The sequence below is a fragment of the Thalassophryne amazonica genome, chromosome 2, assembly GCF_902500255.1.
Source record: "Thalassophryne amazonica chromosome 2, fThaAma1.1, whole genome shotgun sequence".
NCBI lineage: Eukaryota > Metazoa > Chordata > Actinopteri > Batrachoidiformes > Batrachoididae > Thalassophryne > Thalassophryne amazonica.
Window position 1 is genome coordinate 57,980,482 of NC_047104.1, and position 22,443 is coordinate 58,002,924.

General features: G+C 40.3%; 1 long non-coding RNA gene across 1 annotated transcript; it reads left to right on the forward strand.

The window, feature by feature from the left end:
* Positions 1–613: 613 nt before the first annotated feature.
* LOC117502245 lies at positions 614–17,052 on the forward strand. The gene is made up of 4 exons (XR_004558243.1): positions 614–731; positions 2,790–2,794; positions 5,194–5,210; positions 17,041–17,052. It is a non-coding gene; the product is annotated as an uncharacterized LOC117502245 (long non-coding RNA).
* The last annotated feature ends 5,391 nt before the right edge of the window (positions 17,053–22,443 follow it).

The window sequence follows — 22,443 nt, forward strand, 5'->3', positions numbered from 1 at the left end:
CTCATCAGTGTCTTTATGTTCCTTACAGATAATCCTGATTGTGAACCCTAGTCCCTGATTGCTTGTGAACTTTGATCCTGATTGCTGATCTTTGATCTGAGCATTCAACTTTAATTCTGATCTGTGATGCTGATCACTTACAGGATGTCCCCAGAAAAAGTGCCACAAAAATAAAGCCATAGAAAATGTGGACATTTTTGGATGCTGATATCTGTCATGTGTCATCTTGAAGCATATCTCAGGGATTTTTTTTTTTTTTTTTTAATCTCTGGTGTTCATTTCTAATTTCACCTCAGTTTGTAAGAGTTTTGGCATTCACAAGATGTGCTCAACATGTGCACTGCTCCTCTGGTTCAGCCAAATCTCCCTTTGTTAACACTGAACAGTTGTATCAGTTTGAAACTTTACAATCCTACATATTGTCTTTCTGTCCGGAGCTTTTCTAACTGTAAAATGACATTGATATTGTCATTGGGGTTGCATGATCAATTTGGTCTCAAAGTAGCATTCCACCAGTTTCTCTTTTTGTTCAGTTGTAAGCAGCATCCTCATTGGATCAGTCTCAATGTAGTTGTACATCATAAGAAATTCCTCACATGTACATATCTTGATGTCAATTCAATTCACCTTCATTTATATAGTAGCAAATTACAACAAAATTTCCTCAAGGCGCTTCACACAAGTAAGGTCTAACCTTACCAACCCCCAAAGCAAGCACACAGGTGACAGTAGTAAGAGCACTGGTGGGCACAGATAACCAAAAAATTAAGTTCGATAACAGATAATCAGATAACTGCAAAGTTATCCTTGATAAAGATAAAACGATAAACCACCCAAAAATGTATCAAGTTACAGATAACCGATAAATTCCAATATTGTCTTTGGTACATTTGCAGCTACCAATAAACTGAATTTGAATTTTAACACCACGATTGCTTCTAGTAGCATCAAAAGTGATAACAGACCCAAACAATGAGCACACACTTCTGTCTTTGAACATCATACTCTCTGCCAGAAGCTCTTGTTTACTACATAGCTTCCAGCACAGAAGCAAGCTGCGAGCAGCCACAAAGCCCAACTCTCTACCCAATCACAATGCACCGGTCAGGCGGAGGTCTTGGAAAATAAAACAGTGCTGACTTATGGTTTTGATTTATAAATAACATTAATGCCGATAGAATAACTCCATTAATGTCAATTCTGTCATTTGTACAATGTTAAAATATAACATATATCTTTTAATGTTGAAGAATGCACTAATTCTGAGGTTTTGTAACAAACACAGACAAATCGCAAAGGATTCTGGGTAAAATGTGCCTCTGCTAAACACTGATTGGTTCAGTCATTCATTATGTAAACCAACACATTAATGTGATGTGTGTCGTGTGTTGGTGTTTACAGATAAATGTGCTTTTGTAAAATATTCCATTTTTTTAATTGTAAAAACAGGCATTTTTATGGAGCCCTGGAAGTGTCATTGCAAAATGTTTTGCATGTGGAGAGAACGTGCGCTCATTTTATTATATTGTGTGCACATTTTATGATGTTGTGCGCATGTTTTATTATATTGTGGACACATTTTATTATATTGCACTCAATATTACGGATTATTTGTTATAATTGTTTTAGCAAGTTTCAGGGCATCATGCAGCAGTCTCTTATTAACGTGATGAAAAGCATAAAAAATTACATTTAGTATAATATTCATTTACAACTGTCATCGTGTTGATTCTCTATATGCTGTTGACTGCAGCGACTCTCTGGCATGCAAGGGATTATGAGATACGTCAGTAGGGCAATGAACACTACTGGCCAGTAGATGGCAGTAGAGACCTTGAAAACTTGCCAAAACAAAATTCCAGATAATCCGTGTCTGCTACATTTAAGATGCGTGGAATTTAATAAATGCAGACACAATAACAACGTCTATAAACCCAGAGAATATATTCATGAGAGTTTTAGGCACTAGACTTTAATGCTGTTGTCCGTAGAGTCTGATCAGAGTGTTTCAAATGCATTTCTCATGTCGTGAACGTACTGAGATTACCCTATCCTACCCATAATGCACTGCTGGGCACAGCATATATCCACACTAAAACCTTAAAAATGAGCGCATTACTTTAAAACTAAAACATATATCTGATATTTTCATTTTATAAAACTTCAGACATGACATTAATTTAAATAACCTGTCCGACATTAGTTTGGTTAAAAGTTGAGCCATACATTAAAAATGTATGCCTCTGGATGACTTGGGTGATATTGTCCGCATATCAGTATGGGGTTACAAGAAATGAGTTTTTTTGGGGGGGGGGCAGATCTCCTTTGTCTACAGAGGATAGAGTGGTTTCTTCTTAAAGCAGCTCTTCTCTGTTTTGCAGAGGGTAGAACTACACATCAGCTATGAAAGCTAGGTGCTCAACTGATTTTAAGTTTTATAAATATTTGTAGCTGTTCAGCTTTATTTACCACTATCGGTCTAAAAATCATTGGACAAAAAATTTAGCGCAACATAATTAGTCCGATAATGGCTTTTAAAGTTACAGTAGTGTTCAGAATAATAGTAGTGCTATGTGACTAAAAAGATTAATCCAGGTTTTGAGTATATTTTTTATTGTTACATGGGAAACAAGGTACCAGTAGATTCAGTAGATTCTCACAAATCCAACAAGACCAAGCATTCATGATATGCACACGCTTAAGGCTATGAAATTGGGCTATTAGTAAAAAAAAGTAGAAAAGGGGGTGTTCACAATAATAGTAGTGTGGCATTCAGTCAGTGAGTTCAGGGGTGGTCCTGGAGGCGGGCCGACCGGGCAGCCGCCTGGGATGGCATCGCGGGGGGGCGGCACGACCGTGCAGAAAAAAAAGAAACGGTCAAAAAAAAAAAAAAAAAAAAAACCTCTCCAAAAAAAAAAACAAAACGGGAAAACGGGGTGGGTGGGGGGGGGGTGTCCTGACTGGGGGGTTCGTGGTTCCATTATGGCAGAGCGGCGCCCCCATCACCCCCCCCCCCGTCCCATGGTGGGAGGCGCGCATCTGGCGCCTGTACAATCCACTGTTCTCAGATCACATCATCATCTGTCATCACGCTCTGCTCTATTATTGTATAATATTTCAAATAAAGGTTTCGAAATGCTCTACATTCTCATTAGGTTTGATTCTGTGTTGTGTATGATGAACCGAAGGAATTCCCAAGATTATGGTGGTCGCGGTGGTCAATTGGTCAAGTTGAAATGGTTCAGCGACAGTCTCACCTCTCGTGTTAGGTGAGCAACGCTGCACAGTGCAGAGTTTGTGCAGGGGGAGGGGGGAATCATTCAATGTTTGGACGAGGAGGGGGTCGAATGACAAATAAACGGAGTAAGACATAATCATGGATAGGAAATGATCAAAGCCATCAGGTGCCCAATTTCGAAAGAAAAAGAAAGAAGAAGAGGAGAAACGAGCAAAGGAAAAAGGTATGTATTGATTTATGTATTCCCGCAGCTTCACAGTGCTTTAAACAGTGTGGACGCTGAGCATCCACAGACTTCAGTAGCGAAGCAAAGAGTGCAGCGAAACGAGACGAGTCATTGGATAAATGCTGGGCTTTGTCCCGCCCATCGGACGCTCAGCGTGTCTGGGGGTCTATGGGGCAGTGGGCTGGCCTCGGCTGGCCCGGACGCTCAGCTTCTGCATGATGATTGGATGATCTGTCTGAGGCTGAATCCCTTTTTGATTGACAGTGAAATGCGCGAATCGGCGATCTTTTGGTGTAAACATCCATGGGAGCATTTTTAAATTTTCTTTCTGTTCTGAGTTGAACCGGAGACTTTCCTAATCCTCTTAGCGGCATTTTCTTTGTTAAAAACGACTAGCGACAAATCGAGCTTCTATTTCTGGTGTGTTTTTTTTTTTTTTGTGGCTGCTTGTGTTTGGAGACTGACTTCTATCACTCTTTCTGACTTCTATCGCAGTTTCTGGATTACCTGGATTAATCTTTTTAGTCACATAGCACTACTATTATTCTGAACACTACTGTATCTAAAAAGATGATCCATTAATGAAAACATTATCTTTGTTATCGGATTATCGGAACTGTACCCACCACTGAGTAAGAGGAAGCGTCAAGCAGACCAGACTCAAACGGGTGACCCTCTGCTTGGGCCATGCTACCGACACAAACGACAAAATGAATATACAGGAAATTTTGCCGGTGCACAGGACGGGAGGGCTGCAGAATAAGACACCACTTCCATCTCTGGATGGAGCTGCACCTCAGAGAGAAAACAGAATCAGGTGGCAGAAAGACAACAAATACAGTATATGTCAGCATTAAGCAACAAGAAAAACAAAAGAAATACTAAGGTGATCGCTGTCGATCTCCAATGTCTAAAAAAATAAAAATAAATAAAACGAATTCAGAATAGATGTTGCAGAATTAGAGTCAAATGATTTTGTGGCATTTTTTGGTACATCCTGTATATTTGATTGTGTTCCTTGCAATTGATCCTGAATGGGAACTTTGATCCTGATTGCTGATCTTTGATTCTGAACAATAATCTTCAATCATGGCATTTGGTCCATTGTTTTTGATTGTTAGTCTTTGATCCAAATTTATCATCTTTGATCTTAAAATTTGGCCCTGATCAGTTACCTTTAATGATCCCAACTGTTAAGAATTAATCCTGATTGCTAGCCCTTGATACTAATCGCTAAACTTAGATCCCGATTGATGGTGTTAAGTGGCCATATCCACTGTCACTGAAATATCCACAGTTTTGTACATACTTTTCTCTTTTTTTATATGCAATCTCTAACTAAGCATGACAGATGGTGCAAACTATTCCTTTTAAAAATGCTATTAACTCAACCAATATTTTGCATATTTTTTTACCAAAATTGGAGCAACTTTAACTTTTGACGCTATACAAACTGGAACTGAAACCTTTGTCACCATTTTTGCTGTTTTTACCCCATAACTCCAGAATATTCAGTTATAGATAGTCCATCTATACCTTTTTTGGAATTTTTATGATCAGACAAATAATGTGCTATAGTTTTCAACATGACTGCAGCATTTTTTTTTTTCTTCATTTTGACCCCTGTCTAATTCTTTATTGACCCCGTAGTAGAGAAGCTTGAATCTTCGACTGGACTGGGTTGCTTGACGTGAGGACATTTCGCTTCAAATCACAGAAGCTTCCTCAGGTAAAATTCTTCCTCTGGTAGTCTGACTTCTGTCTTGACCCTTGTAGAGAAGAATAAACCAGAAGCCAACAAAAGCTGGAGTTTTTTAACCTAACCAGACCCCACCTACCGAGAGGCTGACTGCTATAAGCTAGTGACTAGAGTCAGCCCAGTCCAGTCGAAGATTCAAGCTCAACTATGGAAACCACCTGGACAACTGAGAGCCTACACAGAAACATTGACCCCGTAGCTCATTAGGTTGCTGCTGTGAAGCTCTTCCAGTCTCAACAAGGTTGTATTTGTTTCTTTTATTTCTGTTTAACACTTCTTTTGGTTTTTAAGTGTATCTACTCTGAATCTTATTTAACTACAGTCCACAGATATGCTACAGTCCTCCTGTTGTGAATTGCTAGCGATTAGCTTTCACTTGCGGTTAGCTTGTGTTAGCTAGGTCGACCCCCTTCCCCCCACACCATTTCTTTTAGTACTGTTTTTACCAGTCTAATACTTCTGTTAGTTTTTCAGTTTAGCTACTGTGAATTTTAGGTCAATATTTTACTCCTGTGTAAATCTTAGAGTTACTAGCATTTTCACTAGTTGTTACCTTGCGTTAGCTAGGTCGACTCCTGCCCCCCGTATCTTTAATATTTTATTTCCGTTAGTTTTTCAGTGTAACTGTTTTGAATTATTTTCTTCCTCCCTCCCCCCTTTTATTACTGTTTTTACCAGTCTAATACTTATGTTACTTTTTCAGTGTAACTGCTGTGAATTTTAGCTCATTAATTTACTCCTGTGTGAACCTTAGGAGTGGTTAGCATATTCATTAGTGGTTAGCTTGTGCTTGCTTGGCTATACTCAAATTTTCTGGTGCACAAAGTACACTACTTTACACTTTACATAAATCCTGCATGATGCTGGTAGCGAGGGTGGCTCTTTTAGAGAGCTGAGTCCGTAAGCTAGAACAGCTTCTTAGCTTAGTGTAGATATATGTTACAGGCACTCCAGATGAGGTTGGCTAGTCTATATAGGCTAGTGTGCCCATTGGCATCAGCCTAGAATTGCCGGCTGTGGAGGACGGCAATTCTTGTCACGTGGGGCTCAGTGCCTGGTTGTGGTACCCAAATCACACTCGCTGTGAACTGTGAACCGGTTTTCTCCCTTGGAGATGCCTGATGTGAGTTCTTTGAGCCCACGGGTGACATCCGCTCCTATATCCAGGCCAAAACGCAGGGCTTTAGTGATCGGGGATTCTATCACCTACAAAATCAGGTTACAGATGACGGCTGGCGTTAAACGTATTCCTGGGGCTAGAGCTCCTGACATTGCCTCCAACCTCAGGGTGCTGATTCTGCAGAAGGGTAGACAGACTAAGGAACATGACACGAGATACAGTCACATAGTTGTTCACACTGGCACCAATGATGTCAGAATGAAGCACTCAGAGGTCACAAAAATGGATATATATATATATATATGGAAGGACTTGTGACCTTGCCAGAAAAATGTGAGAGAAAAATCTAGGTGTTACCTAGATTTACAGAATTTGATAGTATCTCACTAGGTGTGCTGACGAAACTCGTAACGTCTACAAAAAGCACAACCTGTTTATTTAATCCTATACCAACAAAACTGTCAGAAATTGTTCATCTCTGACTAACTTCTGGATCTGTTCCTAAATGTTTCAAATCTGCAGTGATTAAACCATTACTTAAGAGATCTAATCTTGACCCTAATGTATTGAAAAATTATAGGCTGATATCAAATCTATCATTTTGCTCTAAGACTCTGGAAAAAGTGGTGTCACAGCAGCTTGTGGACCACCTTGCTGAGAATAATCTTTTTGAGCCACTGCAGTCTGCCTTTAGAAAATATCATTCCATAGAGACAGCTCTGACTAAAGTGGTGAAAGACCTTCTGCTTGCAATGGACTCAGACACTACTACGGTTCTGGTGCTGTTAGATCCCAGTGCTGCGTTTGATACCATGGATCATCATATTTTACTCAATAGGCTGGAAAATCATATTGGGATTACTGGAAGTGCTCTTGCGTGGTTGACGTCATACCTGTCCAGTCGATCTCTCTGTGTATTGTACAATAACACTACTTCTAACCTTAGTGACAGGAAATTTGGGGTTCCACAGGGATCCATCTTAGGCCCCCTGCTTTTCTCCCTTTATATAGCACCCCTTGGGCATATACTGCAGCGTTTTGGGACTGCCTTTCACTGCTATGCTTAAGACGCACTTATTTTCCCTTTAGTATGGCTCGCATATTGGCATATTACGTTACTATGCTTTTTACTTTTTTACTCTACTTTTTTAATCTTTTAATTCATTTTATTTTGTTTTTTGAATTGTTTTGTTGTTGTGACCGAGCTTTTTCAGTCGTTGCCCCGAGACTGTGGAATGATCTTCCTTTGCACATTAGGCAGGCTGATTCTCTCTCTACTTTTAAATTGTCTCTTAAAGCACATTTTTTTTCTCTTTGGCTTTTAACGCAGCTTGACACTGTTTTTTTTTGTGTGTGTGTGTTTTTGCTTTTAACTGTAACTTTTTATTTATTAAATTATTTTAACTTGCCTGTTTTTGTTGTGTACAGCGCTTTGGTTGTTGGTGCACTTTAAAGTGCTTTATAAATAAATTGAGACTGAGACTGAAGCACCTTGAAGCGACTCTGTTGTGATTTGGCGCTATATAAAATTAATAAATTGAATTTAAATTTGCCATTTGGTATGTTTGTGTATTTTGGGTGAAGTATGAATGCTGCAAATACGGAAAGTTGATAGGACAAATATTTTTGGAGAAATTAGCAATTTTAGCTAACAAGTAAACAGTGGACGTTGTGGTGCAATGCACCATGGGACTTCGGGTTTTGGAGTTTTAAATGATGTTATTGTGGAGCAACAACACTGAACACTGGATGTTGTTAATTACATTCTGGACTTGCATGCCATTCCAGCAGGAGGCAGTAAGTCATCTTTATATTAAAAGTGTGAGTGTGTTAAGTGATTTTAAGTTCAATATAACTACATAATATACAACCCCAAATCCAATGAAGTTGGGACATTGTGTAAAATGTAAACAAAACCAGAATACGATTTGCAAATCCTCTTCAACCTATATTCTATGGAATACACCACAAAGACAAGATATTTAATGTACAAACTGATAAACTTGATTGTTTTTGTGCAAATATTTGCTCATTTTGAAATGGATGCCTGCAACACATTTCAAAAAAGCTGGGATGGTTCAACAAAAGACTGGGAAAGTTTATGAATGCTCAAAGAACACCTGTTTGGAACATTCCACAGGTGAACAGGTTAATTGGGGTTGTAATTGCAAATATATAAAAAATACATGGATGACACAAGAAAGTGAAAACATTTATTTCCATTGTGGTCCAAATAAAAGGGTTGAGTTCTTCTAAAAATTGTTGAGGTCTAAGGTTCTAAAAAAATTCTGAACTCACACGCCATTCCAACTCATTATAGAAGCTTTGCTTAATTTATTACCACCCTTGAAAAATGTCAGCTACCTATTTCATAAACACTACCCAATCTAGAGCCCGTGGATCCCCACAGGAAACACGCTAGTAAATACACTAATTCTCATATTTGCCATGTTTTCTTTACCCGTACATGTCCTTGTTCCTTCGCCTGTGCTGAATCCTTTTATACCATCCCACTGGGTACGTACTATGTGTTGGATGGCCCTGTGCATGTATATGTCTGCGTGTGTACTCTATAATTCATGCACCCACCTCAGTATGTGGTGGAATTGAAGCCCACCTCTCTTCAGAAGACTAAGGACCCCAGGGGCTTCTGTATAATATTGTTGTTTTCTACTTATTTTCTAACACTTCCTTTCCCAGTAGAGTGTTTCCTTCCAACATAATGCTGTTTTGTTTGTGCTGCAAGGACGATATGTTTGTTTTGCAGTCTAAAGGATATATTTTGTGTCTTCAAGCACTCAAGGTTGCTCAGTGAAAACTATATACTTCCACTGCCATTGAATAGAAATAAAAGTCCAATCGTTTTTCTGAAGAGAAATGTAGATTATTTACTTTGGATAAAAAAAAAAAAAAAAAAGTCTGTCTTCTGTATTCCGGTTGAAGAATGTGTGTGTGTGTGTGTGCGTGTGTGTGTGTGTGTGTGTGTGTGTGTGTGTGTGTGTGTGTGTGTGTGTGTGTGTGTGTGTGTGTGTGTGTGTTTATTTCAACCTGTTGTCTTGTTGAAAGCCTGTGTCCTGTTGTCACCCTCATATTGCATCACCAGCAAATAAGCATAAACAAGGTGCAGGTTGATTTGTGCATAGCTTGGAGAGATGCAAACTAAGTTGAAATTCTGTCAACAAAGTGATGACTAATGCATTAAAATATATAAATAACTCACCTTATTTGTTTAATCCATCATCACTTCACACAAGGATGATAAAAGTCCACAAACTGAGCTTAGATTGGTCTCAAAAACAGAAAACAGTTATTACAAGTAGGGTATAGGTTAGAATTGTCTCTGGGAGGCTGTAATGTCATGATGATGCTTCAGTGGCAGCAGCAGCGATCGCCTCCTGAGTGCGCTTATTATTTTTTATTAAATATAATAATATGAGTGTAGGAATGACAATCCAGCCTTTCTGTACATGTGGCAACAGGTAGATGATTCAGATGATTATATAAGAGCTGTTCTGGAAGGCAGAATTCACATTGAGGATCAGTTGCTCAGTGATCAGCTGGTGGAAATAACTGCACACATGGACTGATCAATTTACCGTTCTGATATATTCAGTCATCTTTACACTTATATTTATTCCCCCTTTTGACAGTTTTCTGTTATAAATCAGTATATATGGCTTAGTAACGTAATACAGTGATAGAGCAGTCACCACGGCACACCAGCTTTTTTATTTTTGTTTAATTGGAGCAAGATGGAGAGCACAGCATGTCGTCAGACACTGAGGATTCTGACAATGAAGGAGATGATCCCTCTTTTGTTCTGGACGAGGAACCAGAGCAGGTGGGTCCACCAACGTGTGCACAGATCTCCACAGTGGGTCAGATCACGTGCTCTGTTTGCAGCTGAGCTCGGTGCCAGCACCAAGTCCTGGAACACAGAGATGCAGATGCACACTGCTCCAACAGTGACTCCAGGCACATTTCGTTTAAAGTGTGGTGATCAACGTTAGCTTTGGTTTTGTTTTGTTCCTCTTTTGTCCCTTTTGCACTCTTGATTTGCAGGCTGTTCGATGATGGGAAAAGTCAAAAGCTCATTCGTCAACTTTTTCTCAATGAATTGTGACTTTGTGTTTTTTTTCCCTTTTGTTCAAGAATCGTCATTGCCAGGTGGCTGGACCATTATATGGGCCCAGTGTTAATCACTATTACCAACTAGCAATAATCAGTAATGTTTAAGACAGGGGTAGGCAACCTGTTCCAGAAAGAGCCATGAGGGTGCAGGTTTTCTTTGCAGCCACTGACTCCACCAGGTGATTTTACTGATTAATATCACTTTGAGCAGATGGAATCAGTTAATCAGTGAAATCACCTGGTGGAGTCAGTGGCTGCAAAGAAAACCTGCACCCTCATGGCTCTTTCTGGAACAGGTTGCCTACCCCTGGTTTAAGACATAGTGACTGGTTCACTGTGATGACAGATGACATCAGTACTCCATTAATGGAATCCCAGGGCTGTCCCCAGAAATTAAGAGTATGATACTGTCCCTCTGACGGTGAGGCATAGCCGGTGCCACGAGGGGGCATTTGGGGGCGACGCCCCCTCACGTCATCAACCTCGCCCCCTCGGATGTTAGAGTTATCAAAAAAATAAAAAAGAAAGAAAAAGAAATACTGGAAAATATAGCAAAATATGAGTTATTCACTAATATCACGTATTTAACAAATAATTTACCAAATTAATTAACTAAAGTAATTAATTTTAAAACAAACGGATATGGCGTGTGTCTGTGTTCAAGGGATTTGATAGGTTGAGGGTTGCGCTTGTCAGTGCAGCAGAGGGCGGTGCATTTCCAACGCGTCGTGACGTCAGACGCGTCGCTTCGGAAGCGGCAAGGGGAGATTGCCACGTCACACTCCACAACCTGAATAAAGTTCAGCAATCACCATCTTGAATTGGCGTCGCCTGAACCACAAAAAACCCTTTAAAAAACAGCAGTAGAACGATTGTCCCATCACCCTGCTGGGAGAAGCTTTTTTCAGCTACTTTTCGGAGTGACACCGGCCGAGGGAGGACTGACGTCTTGGTGGGATATTGATCGAACCGCGATAGCTTCCGACCCGCACGGAGAAGCCGGCCTTCAGGCATCATCACTGTGCAGAGCGATCCAGGCCGCCGGGGTGATGGAGCAAACCCACTCAGTCCGAAATCTCCCACTTTTTGGATATATGCGAAGTCCCAGTTTGCCCAACGGAGTTTAGTTCTGCAGCTTTACTGAGGTGAGAATAATGTAAAAATAAAACGTGACGTTTACTGAACTGTGAAGGTTTAATCTGAGTGAACACTTTTAATCTCTAAATGGTTCAGTCTTTTTTATGTTTACCAAATAAAGCTACAGCTTTTTTCAGACACCACAAAAGCTCAACTTTAAATAACTTATTTTTTCGGGCGTTTTTTCCATCGTTTTTTTTTTGCCGTTTTTTCCCACCTTTTTTTTTATGTATAAACTGTTTAGTGTTTCTTTATATTTAAAGAAATATTTTTATTTGTCCCAATCAGGAACATTTGCTGTGCAGACAACCAAACTTCCATTGATGAGCTGAAGACCACAAAGTCCAGTCAAAAGAAAACATCTCTGCTTTTCAGCAACACCACCAGAGTTCAAAACTGCAGAAGAGACCTTCATCTGGTCCCGAGAATCCAGCAGAACATCACCTGCTTCTAAATAAAAGGGTCTTTCAACAGCAACTATTTTATTATTTTTAAAAAAGCTGTTTCATGTTATATTTTAACAATAAATGAACAGATCATTAAAAATGTCCACGAATCAAAGTCAAAAGACATTTGCACAAGTAGAAGCTCTCCACTTATTGTGCTCAAATTCATATTTTAGAAATGACTCTGTCCTGATCACATTAAAGGCAATTACATATTTTGACGAAATTACAAGTTTAAGTGACTAAAAAAATTCATCATGAGGTTTATGTCACAGAAATCCTACTTTACAATCACGCTGCAGTCACTGTTAAATTATTTCCTTTTGGATTTATAATAAACATTTGTATTTATTTAGTGTTTGTTTTTCTGGTTGAAATGAGATATAAATAATCTACCAAACTTAAAAACTGTACAAGTTTCCATGTTATTTTATTTGTCTAATAATAAATGTCTGAGGTTCCTTATGTTAAACAAGAAATGATCTAATCTGAAATAACAGGTGGTTTTAATTTACAGATAAAAGGTTTCTAAAGAACCATTTATTGATTTATTTAGCTATTTTAATTACAAGTGTTCTAAACTTTTTAACAGTAATCAGAAATTTTGAGGTAACAAACAACAACAAAAAAACATTCCCAATGATTTTTCTTCAGAAAACTGCTCTCTAAATGAACAGTCCTGTCACACGTTAATGTTTTGTACAGATCAGTGGTTTCTGCACCAATCGGATTGGTCCGATCCATTTTGTACAGATCAATCGTTTCTGCCATGACTCTTCCGTGTTTTGGCCCGACGCGTCATTCCTATTGGACAACACGAAGGTACGTCACAGCTCAGAGTGTCGAAAGTTGGCGCACCTCATCTCGACAGAACACCGGCTCTGTGTGGTATGCAGGAGATCACTTGACCGAGCGTCTATACGTTCAAATAATAATTAAAAAAAATACTGTCATCACTCTTTACTCTTAGTCTCTTACAACGGTGCAGCCTAAATACACGAGCTTTCCAGGAGCGCACGCAATTCATTACGCACGCTCAGAGGCACGTCTCCTCCGGTGCGCACTTTTTTTTGGGGGGGGGGGGGTGGCTGCGGTGAGGCAAAGTGGAGGACATGCTCAGGGGGTCGCCACAGTGGACCCAGCACAGATCTGCATCTGGACTCCACCACCATCAGCTCTTCCACCATTCGGAAGATTCAGACGGCTTTCAGTGGCTTTTCAGTCGTGTGACTATCCGAGAAATTGTGGACGAGGTGAGCATGTCACAACATGTCCTGTGAGGCTTCAACACGGAGGCGCTTTTGCTGCGCCATCAGCTTTGTGCCAAAGCCATTGGCATGAATTTCGCTGCAACTCTTTTCATGGCAAAATCTTCTGTCACAGTGGAATGTGCCGAAAAAGTGCTGATGTCCACCTAATAGTCCCGATGTCCACCAGATAGTCACACGACGGTCCCACATCACCACAGCATTCACTTCGGAATGATCCGGTCATTTCAGCGTGATGATGGCCGATGGGATTGCGGCGCGCTCTCCACCGTTGTGCGGCTGTCTTTAAACCGGTTGTACCGCTCCTTAATCTGTGTGATGCCCATAGCATCATCACCGAAAGCCATCTGAATAATCTGAATGGTTTCCACCTGGCTGTCACCCAGTTTCTGGCAAAATTTGATGCAGTCGTGCTGCTCCAATCGTTCCGCCATTTCCTTGCAAAGAAAAAACGACAAGAGACTACACCCATCCTCACACAAAGGCTGCTTACAAGCAAATGAAGCCATCGACAGACGTGAAAAAATCACGCATGCCCACAAAGGTTCAAGGTTGGCTCATGCAAGCACATGTGATTCAAATCCATCAGGTTTTTGAAAAAAATACAAAGGTCAGACACTTTTCTAACAGACCTCGTATTTAATGCTCAAACTGACAAACTTTATTGTTTTGTGCAAATATTAATTAGGGAATTAATTTAAAAATTTTAAATTTAGGGATTCCATCACCTACAGTCCATAATATAATCAGAAGATTCAGAGAATCTGGAGAACTTTTTACATGTAAGCAGCAAGGCCAAAAACCAACACTGAATGCCAGTGACCTTCGATCCCTCAGGCGGCACTGCATTAAACACCGAACATCATTGTGTAAAGGATCTTACCACATGGGCTCAGGAACACTTCAGAAAACCATATGTAGGTTAACACAGTTCGTCGCTACATCTCCAAATGCAAGTTAAAACTCTACCATGCAAAGCAAAAGCCATATATCAACAACATCCAGAAATGCCACCACCTACTCTGGGCCCAAGCTCATTTGAAATGGACAGATGCAAAGTGGAAAAGTGTGCTGTGTTCTGCTGAGTCCACATTTCAAATTGTTTTTGGAAATCATGGCTGTTGTGTCCTCCGGACAAAAGAGGAAAAAGACCATCCAGATTGTTACCAGCACAAAGTTCAAAAGCCAGCATGTGTGATGGTATGGGGGTGTTCTAGTGTCCATGGCATGGGCAACTTACACATCTGTGATGACACCATCAATTCTTAAAGGTACATCCAGGTTTGGAGTAACACATGCTGTCATCCAAGCAACATCTTTTTCAGGGACGTCCCTGCCAGTGGTGGCTCCAGATACTTTTTTCTGCAGGTGCTATGGGGGAGCTTGGCATTTATATGAGGGTGGTATGGGCTCATGTGTCGCGATGGCGCTCGACTACACCTCTGTCACATTCACGGGCATGCATACACATAGCCACATTCTGATCTGCGACAGTCACCACAGTCACATACAGAATGAGCAAAATCACACACAAACCTAGGCTACTGTTCAGTACAAATATTCACAGACCTACACATGTAGCCTATAGCCTCAGGAGAAAAATGCTAAAGGCATGCAGAGAGAAAATCTTTCACTTACCAATGATGTCTTCATAACAGCACAATGCGCCTGTTGTTGTGGTTTAGAGCAAAAGTATCAATGATTTGGTTGCTGTCCAGAGGCTGTGTTCTTTGAGGGGTAATTGCCAGGAGCGACACCGAGTCACTGGTTTATCTGTGCCTTCTGCTGTTCCTCAGGTAGTTCTTCTGGCGACACAGATTTCAGTTCTTTCCAATTTCACTCATGGATATTTGGGCATCAAAAACTGAACCATTTCAGCAACTTGAAACTATACTCTCTGCAGTATGACGTCATCATTGATGCTGGAAAAACTTGTTCATGCTTTTGTCTCCTCTCGGCTAGACTACTGTAACCCTCTGCTCTTTGGGATCTCTGGAAAAAACCTTCAAAGGCTTCAATACATTTGAAACAGTGCAGCTAGAAATCTGATGAGAGTATGCAAACAGGAGCACATTACATCTATACTCCATTACCTTCACTGGCTCCCCATCACCTACAGCACCACAATCCACTTTAAGACTGCTCTCATCACCCATCATTGCATCCATGACAATGCCCCCACATACCTCAAAGACCTCCTCACTCCCCACACATCCCCCTGTTCCCTCTGTTCTCCGCTCCCCTCATACCACACTTCACACAGTGGGAGACAGGACCTTCTGTTCAGCTGCCCCTCATATTTGGAACTCCCTCCCTGACCACCAGGGAGGTGGTCAGGGTGGTCACGGAGCTTCCACAAACTGTGAAAGCTTTTAAAAAAGCCTCAAGACATACCTGTTTAGAGAGGCCTATCACAGGTCTCAATAATTTGAATCTGTTGCAATTTACTCTTTTTATTCTATTTTATTATTTTATTTTGGATTTATTATATTCTGGTGACTGTTTTTATTTTAAGATTTTATTTTTGGTTTTCTTATTTATCCTTGGTTATATTTTTTCCGTGTCACACTTTATTTAGACAACGGGGTCTCCATTGTCATATTTACGCTTCATAATGCGCCACACATTTTCAGTGGGTGACAGGTCTGGACTGCAGGCAGGCCAGTCTACTACCCGCACTCTTTTACTACGAAGCCACACTGTTGTAACACATGCAGAATGTGGTTTGGCATTGTCTTGCTGAAATAAACAGGGACGTCCCTGAAAAAGAACTTAGGAAAATAGGTCCTTGTCATTTGATTGGTGGTTTGTATGTGACATGATATTGTATGTCACATGATATGGATCATTCATACTATTTGCCATTTTGTTCCATTTATTGCAGTTTTGGTTCTATTTAGGGTGCAATTTTGTTTCTATACATTTTGTGCTTTTGCACGCTTTCCCCAGGGCCTCCTCCCCGACTCCGGATAAAGCGGAAGAAAATGGATGGATGGATGGATGGATGCACGCTACAGCCGCTGTTCCCTCACACTACTGGCGATGACACTTAGCTTAAAAACAAACATGACAGAGATTTTGTTTTATTGACAGTACTCATACTTGTAACACACACAAAAAAAGAAATCCAGTAAGCCATAAGCCATCTGGAGGCATTTCCAGTATTCGCTGGGATGTCTATACCTGAAGTACAAGCACTGTCACATTAAGAGCTCGACAAATTTCTGCCATGATTTCTTGCTGGACTGAGGACAGCAGATGGCAGCCTGTACTCAAAGAAGTCAATGCACAGCATCAGATATGGACTACATTGTCAAGATTGTTAGGTGTTATATGAATAAATAATGAAAGTTTTTTTTAATTTGTGCAATGGAAAGAATATTTCATTCTATGAAATATTCACCTCATGAAATATTCTTACCATTGCACTCATAAACATTCATTATTCATGTCATGTATATATCCATTTGTGCTCAAAAGTTTACATACTTTGCCAGAAGTTTTTTGTTTTTTGGCCATTTTTCGGAGAATATGAATGATTAAAAAAAATACCACTCATGATTAGTGGTTGGGTAAAGCCATTTATTGTCAAACAACTGTGTTTACTGTTTTCAAATCATAATGACAACAGAACCTAACCAAATGACCATGATCAAAAGTTTACATCCACCTGTTCTTATGGCCCCTTCACACATAACACGAAGTTGGGCAAAAGAGGCAGAAACCGGCCAAAAAATGTCTAAAAAACGGAATTGGCGAACCTTGAAAAATTTCAGACACTGTCGGGAGGGACAGGTGGTTGGACAGCCATGTACGATCCCGCGGTGACAGTTTTGTGCATGCTTGTGTGCACAAGTACAAACATAGTGCAACCATGTGAGAGGTGTGATACCACATCGTGCTCACACAGCAGTGGCAGCAATTAAATTTTGGACAAATGTACATAAATCAACGAAAATGTGTGAGGCCCAAATAATGAGAGCACAGAACATTATAAGAACAATGAATGTATTGTTTAAATCAGTGGTGTCCAAGTATTGCAGAAAGGGTCAAGAGGGTGCAGGATTTCTTTGACTCCAGCAGGTGATTTCACTGATGAACTCATCCCACTTGAAATCACCTGCTGGAGTCAGTGGCTGCAAAGAAAACCTGGACCCTCTCAGCCCTTTCTGGAATACTTTAGACACCACTGGTTGTAAGACTGTTTGTAATGTAAGATAATCATGTTATTAGTTATGATGTGTAACTGATGCCTGATGACTTGACAGTCTGTGTTGGAAATGTTTAAAATATTTAATTCCTGTTATGAAAAACAGACACTACAAGAATTATCGTCCTTCTGTTCCTTTATGCTCATGAACCATGGCCATGGACGTAAACAAGGAATTAATGAACTGACATGAATGAATTGATGAGCTCATATCATGAACACATCAGCTGGCTCTGCTTGTCCAGCTGTCCGGGGCACGTCGTGCCGAAGGACTTCGCATCATGTGGACTATAACTCACATGGTGGATGTGACATTTGGATCACTAGCTGTTGATCAGACAGATATTTTCACATGGGGCAGCCTGACTGCTGAGGCGCTGCAAAGGTGTTATGTATTTTTATTTTTTACCATGTTGGGAGAGCTTCCGACACAGGATCATCACGGTGGCGTGTTGAGAGGTGATATTCTTCATGGCACAATATGTGTTGTCCAGCTATGAGCAGTAATGACATAGCAGTCACCTGCAGCAGCTCGCCGACAACACACCCACCTGTCCAGAGCAGCAAAGCGCTCACATGAATGGGCTCATGGCTCCAGGATGTGGCTGATCTGTCAGTCAGGGTGTTACGTGATGGACAGACTGTGTGGACATTGCAATCTCATGTCACGTTACATGCCTGTCTGGTCGGATGGCACGCTGATGCTGTGACACGCAACCGGAGCAACAGGGTTTTTATTTTTGTCTTTGTTGTGGCAGTGTGGGAATGCTGCTTGCAGGTGATTCCACCTCCAGCAGGACATGCAGGATCTGCCGTGATGGGTGTTTAACAGCTGTCAGCTGTTCCATCATGGACATGACAGCCATCCAGATGTGCACGCTACACTGACAGCGATAGCACTGCACTCTGGCCACCGTTTGAGATTTTGTCAGAGAGAACATAGAGAGAACATATACCATAGAGTGCCATACTGTTTGGGGGCAAAAGATGGTGTTAAGAACAGGAAGAAGATCAGGATCATTTGGGTAGTTTTTGTTGTCATTTAAATGTAAAAAGAGCAAATGTAGTTGTTTGATAACAAATGGCTTCACCCAACCATCAGTGAAAAAAAGGTTTTGTGTTATCATTCATATTCTCTGAGAAATGGCCAAAAAACAAAAATTCTGCCAGGGTATGTAAACGTTTGAGCACAACTGTGTGTGTGTGTGTGTGTGTGTGTGTGTGTGTGTGTGTGTGTGTGTGTGTGTGTGTGTGTGTGTGTGTGTGTGTGTGTGTGTGTGTGTGTGTGTGTGTGTGTGTGTGTGTGTGTGTGAGAGAGAGAGAGAGAGAGAGAGTGTGTGAGAAGTTCAGAAGGGTTGGGGCTAGCATGTACTTGGCTGTTTAGATCACTAGGAATAGGGGACACTGGGTCATGGTGAATCACGGGATACAGTGAATCAGTAGCTATATCTGCAAAACTACATATATATATTTGCAGCAGTTATGCCATATTTTTATGCATAAAGACATCCCCCTTATAAATTAGTGTTTTGTTTTTGGATACATTAAAGGTAAAACTAAGTGGCAAGTGAAGTCAGTTTTTTTTTTCCAATCAAAAGTAAATTTTGTGGATGTCAGTGTCTTTGTATTTATTTCTCACAACAGAGGACAGGTGGTTCGAAAAATTGTTATTAGTTAGAAGACTACCCCGTCCAACTGATGAGCATGTGTTATGTCTTCTCCAGACTATCAGCTACTTGATAACATGACTCGTGTGTCACATGCACCCAGGGCACAGTGAATCTGGGCACAGTGAATCAGTCTAGAAAGTGATTTACTAAGCCCCAGTATCAAGTTGATGACAAATATTGCTTTTTAAAGCTTTTACATTTATTTTTCCATGAATTATTTCTATAATTTGTGTATATAAACAACTGTTTTCACATTTTAACAGAAATTATGACAGTTATATTTATAATAGTTTCTAAAGGACTTATATCACTGTATAAGACACTCACACATTAAATAGCTGGTTTGCTGGATTATAGTTTGAATATGCAGCATCAGCATATATTTAATAACTTTGAAGAAATCTTTATAATCATGTTTTTTCATTATATTCTAAGTTGATTCACTGTGCCCTGTGAATTAGTGTCCAGGGCACAGTGAATCAAAAATTTTAAAATTGATTTTAAACACCTGTAAATTACACTTGGGGAGACATAAATAACACAGCCTAATAAACAATAACTTGCTGTATTAAATCCACAATAGAATGACCTAAACCTATGCATAATGTGTTTATGCTTCCACAAAACAATATTTCTGATTTACTGTGTCCCAGCTTCCCCTATGCAAAATATTTAAGAATTTGATCATACTGTTTTCATTTCATTCGTGGACATCTGTGCATTTTCAAATTCATATTCCTTTCCTTTAAATCCCCATTTTGGACTGTATTTTTCTCAATTAAAAAATGTCGATGCATGGTTTTACATGTGAACCCTTCCTATATAAAAGACTTATATAGTACAACTTTGGACTTGATACCAGAGGTGGGACGAAGTAACCATCAAGTCACTCTCAAGTCATGAATCAGCAAGTCCCAAGTCAAATCTCAAGTCATAATGACCACCAACTGTTTGCAAGCTGACTTGAGACTTGACTTGGGACTTGCAGATTGATGACTTGAGAATGACTTTACAGTGACTTTGTCCCACCTCTGCTTGATACTGAAAGAAGACACGGGATTAAAGCAAATTCTAAAGTCTGATCCTGCAAAATTCATCTTTGTTTTTCCTCCACTACTACTTCTGCTATCAGGTCATGTACTTGCAGACAGACTTCAAAGCTAAGAGCTAAAACCATCATCTATTTGGATTGCATCCATTGTTCTCCTCTGATGGATCATTTGCAACAATCCAGAGATGAATCGGCTTTCTATTTTTGGGCTGTGGCAGGCTTTACCTGTACCCAGCAGCCTGCTATAGTCCCCACCCATACAGGAACCAGCCTAATGTCTGGTCGCACTGGCTTCCTTGAAGCACTCCTGCAAGTTAATAAATTCTGGGCCATCTGTTTCCATACAGCCCCTTTCCATTACCAGGTGCCCCCCCTCCTTGGACCTCTGTGTAATTAACTTTCCTCTCTTTCTTTCGCTTTGTGCTCACATTTTAAGTGGGGATAGATGCACTGAGAGAACAAAAAGGGAAAACAAAGAGAAGAGTGGTAAATTTGTTTAGCCTGATGTTTTGAGGCAAAGTTAACAATATGGTAACCTAGTTAGCAGCAATGTGTGTGTGGTGTTTTTTTAGCGATAAAGCCATGATGTTATTAATAACCACAAGGGTACTTAACCATGCAATAAAGGGACGGGGCACTGAGTGCCACTGTTTTTGCCTTCACTATGGAGAGTAACACTAATTGCTAGACAGAGAACATAATGAAACCCCTCCAAACAAATAACAAAGCAGACAGTGAAGAGCGAATCAAGTAGAACATAATGCAAGGAAGGTAATATATGGAATAATAATTATAATGAAGACTCTTAATACAGCTCTTAAACACGGTTAAGGCTTCACAGACAATAAACCAACAGTAATTGAAAGTCACATGAATAAACAACAAAAGTGCTGCCAGACAGGAATTTAAAAAGTGATTTGAGATGAAGAAAATAAGAGTAATTTAAAAAAAACAAAATAAAATAAAAATACTGCAAAAAGCAGGCATTACACCTCAGCCCATTATCAATAATTTAAGCAATGTTAAGTCAAGTGTGGCCTTTTGTTCAGCGTCTTTATGTCAAGTTGCATTGCATACATGACATATTTCATTGGGGGGGTTTTCAGTGATCTAAAATTTGACCTCTTAATTCAAACATGGCCATTATTACAGGCATGTAACCTGTGAGTGAGTGAGAGAAAGAGAGAGTGGGAGAGAGAGAGAGAGAGAGAGAGAGAGAGAGAGAGAGAGAGAGAGAGAGAAAGAGAGCACGCACACAGAAGTTACCACAAGCAAAAAGCTATTAAAAAAAAAACTTGACCTTTGACACACACACCCCCGACCACCCCCAAAAAAGTTTGCTTACTCCAGCAGTGTACATAGCAAGTTTCGCAAGCAAAGATGTGCTTTCAAGGTCAGAATGCTTCCCATTCTTGGCATCAAATACGAGTAGGAAGCTTGTACAAATGTTTTTGTATTAAATGATTCCATTTCAGAAAGCTACTGGGACAGTAAAATAATTCCAGAAATGTAAATAAATAACATTGCAAAAAATGATAAAATACGAGGTCTGTCAATAAAGTAACGGTCCTTTTTATTTTTTCAAAAAATTTATGGATTTCATTCATGTTTTTGCGTCAGGCAAGCTTGAACCCTTGTGCGCATGCGTGAGTTTTTCCACGCCTGTCGGTGACGTCATTCACCTGTGAGGACGCCTTGTGGAAGGAGTGGTCCAGCCCCCTCGTCTGATTTTCATTGTCTGGAAATGGTGGAATGATTTGGACTTTTTTTCCATCAGAATTTTTTCAGAAGCTGTTAGAGACTGGCACCTGGAAACCATTTGAAAAAATTATCTGGCTTTCGGTGAAAATTTTACGGGCTTCACAGAGAATAAGGACTGTTACTACAGCTTTAAGGACCCCTTTAAGGGCGCTCGGTGCGCCGCGCTCCGAGCTGCGACGACGAGGCAGAAAACGCCAGATCATTTCTAAGCTGATGGCTCTGTGGATACGAGACCATCGTGTGCACTTTCTCTGGTTATCACAAGAGCTGGGCATCAGCCATTTTCCGGCAGATTTCACTTTTAACAAGAGATTTTGTCATGGAAAGCCGTGCGGAGGCTTCGCGTGTAATGACCGATTCGCTGTTTGAGCGAGACAAAGAACACCTCCGTTTCGGCGTGTCATGGGACAAGTTAGGACATGCCCA